Here is a 2,500-nt window from a genome sequence, read left to right as displayed (position 1 = left end):
AAAATCAGATTTCCCCTTCTCCCACCGCTCTGGGGCGTCAATATGATGTGGGGACCCGAGGGAGAGTGCCTCCCATGAGGGTAGAATGTGTGGTTTTTTGGGGGAAAGTCGAATTATGGAAGAAATTGAGTTTTGAGGACAAAAAAGTGTTTTGAGGACAAAAAAGTTTCTTGAGGACAAAAAAGTTTCTCGAGGACAAAAAAGTGTTTTGAGGACAAAAAAGTTTCTTGAGGACAAAAAAGTGTTTTGCGAACAAAAAATGGAATTTTGTGATTTTGTGTAAAAATAAGTAAATTCCCCTACTTCCACCACAGGGGGGCTTCAGTATGTTGTAGGGCCCCCAGGGAGGGTCCCCCAACTGGGTTTAAAGTTTGTGGATCCTGGGCAGAAAGTTGAATTTTGGATGAAAAACCGAATTTTGGGACTTAGAAAAATTTCGAGCTGAGCAGTGACAGACTTCCAGGCAGGGGAGCCTCTCTGGAGGTGTACCGAAAACAGTTCCAGGAGCTGAGGTCATTTTCGAACATTTTTTGTTCGCTCAAATTTTTTTTGTTTTTGAGCTCTAAAAAGCTGTTATTATCAATTGGCTCAAAAATTTCAAGTGTCATGAGCTAGTACATGTTGGAGGAATACGTTTTAGGCAAAAAATTGCAAAAAAAAAAATCCAAGTGAAAAAGAACCGGAATGGGGAATTTCTGACTGCTGTAGCAGCCGCACAGTTCCAGGAGGTCGGATACATTTCCGACTTTGTCCCGCTCATTGAAGTACATTGTCCCGCAATGCAAATACATAGTAATGCGCACCTGCGGGAGAATATAGGAGAGAGTGGGCTCTCTCTACCCCGATGTATGGCGGTTGTTCCTATGGTTCTCTGGCTCGGGTAGGCGACTTAGAAGGTGGTCCCTCTTGTCGTGGAAGTTGCAAAATACGGCCGAGACTGAACTTCCACGGCTCCAGGAGGGACTTTTGCTGGTCGTGCGTCCCAAGTGAGAGAGGCGATCCTGGGGTACCTGAGCCTGACCAGACCCTCCCTCGGTGGTCCCTGGTCTTCTGAAGGGTGATGGCATTCAGGGGGGCAAATCTGGAGTCCGTGGCCGAGTTTGGGCTCTAGAAGGCGGACGCCCCTTCTGACCATGTCCCCTCAGAGCCGGCTGGATGGTTCATGGTCCGCGGCTTTGTCTGGCGGTCTGTGCCCAAGCCGGAGAAGCTGTCCTGGGGTACGTGAGCTTTGACCAGACCCTCCCTCGGCGGTCCCTGGTTCTCTGGAGGTGATGGCTGTCAGGGGGGCAAATCTGGAGTCCTCGTGGGAAGGAGGGCTCTTGAAGGCGGACGCCCCCTCTGACTATGTCCCCTCAGAGCAGGCTGGATGGTTCATGGTCCGCGGCTTTGTCTGGCGGTCCATGCCCAAGCCGGAGAAGCTATCCTGGGTACCTGAGCTTCGACCAGACCCTCCCTCGGTGGTCCCTGGTTCTCTGGAGGCGATGGCTGTTGTCAGGGGGGGGGGGGCAAATCTGGAGTCCTCGTGGGAAGGAGGGCTCTGGAAGGCGGACGCCCCCTCTGACTATGTCCCCTCAGAGCATGCTCGATGGTTCTCAGTCCCTGGCTTTGGCTTTTTGGCCATCCTGGGGTACATTCTTGCCAAAAAAAAAAACGACTAAGTGAAAAAGAACCGGAATGAGGAATTTTCTAGGTGCCGCATCCGCCCTACAGTGACTTGAGGCCGGGTACAGTTCCGACTTCGTCCCCTTAAAGTGGGGACGTTGTCCCGCAATGCAAATACATAGGAATGCGCACCTCTGGCAGAATGTACTTGAGAGAGTGTCGTCTCTCTACCCCGATAGAAAGCAGTTGTTTCTCTGGTTCCCCGACTTGGGTAGGCGACTTGGCATGTGGTCCCTCTCGTCTGGAAGTTGCGCACTCCGGCTGAGACCGAACTTCCACAGCTCCGAGAGGGACTTTTGCCGATCGTGCATCCCAAGCGAGAGAGGCAATGCTGGGGTACCCAAGCCTGACCAGACCCTCCCTCGGCGGTCCCTGGTTCTCTGGAGGTGATGGCTTTCGGGGGGCAAATCCGGAGTCCTCGTCCGAAAGGGGGGGCTCCGGAAGGCGGACGCCCCTCTCGTCCATGTCCTCTCAGAGCGGTCTTATCCTCCGATCGATCTGGCACGGCGCTCCCGGGTGGGGAGGTGGTGCTGCTCGCTCGACCCGGGCTTTGGAGCTCGCGTCGGTTTACGGTGAGCGGTGTCCTTCCTCCTGTACCCCCGGGCTTCCACCACCTATCTTTGGGCGCGCACGCCGGCCGTCACCTCCCGTTCGAGGACGGAGGCGGCCGAGCTGTGGGAAGTTTGAATCGCACCGAACGATGAACAGTGGTCTGACGACCCACGCGGGCGAACGGCGGGGCGCCCACCCACCCCGGCGTGGGGGCCAGCCGTCCGAATCGCTCCCCGCGTGGGGAAGCACAGTGTTAGCAAGGGCGGCCCTTTTCGAAGTTCCAGAT

Source organism: Dendrobates tinctorius, unplaced genomic scaffold (genome assembly GCF_039654945.1).
Source record: "Dendrobates tinctorius isolate UK_male_01 unplaced genomic scaffold, ASM3965494v1 ptg000564l, whole genome shotgun sequence".
Taxonomy (NCBI): Eukaryota; Metazoa; Chordata; class Amphibia; order Anura; family Dendrobatidae; genus Dendrobates; species Dendrobates tinctorius.
This window is presented reverse-complemented; position numbering follows the sequence as displayed.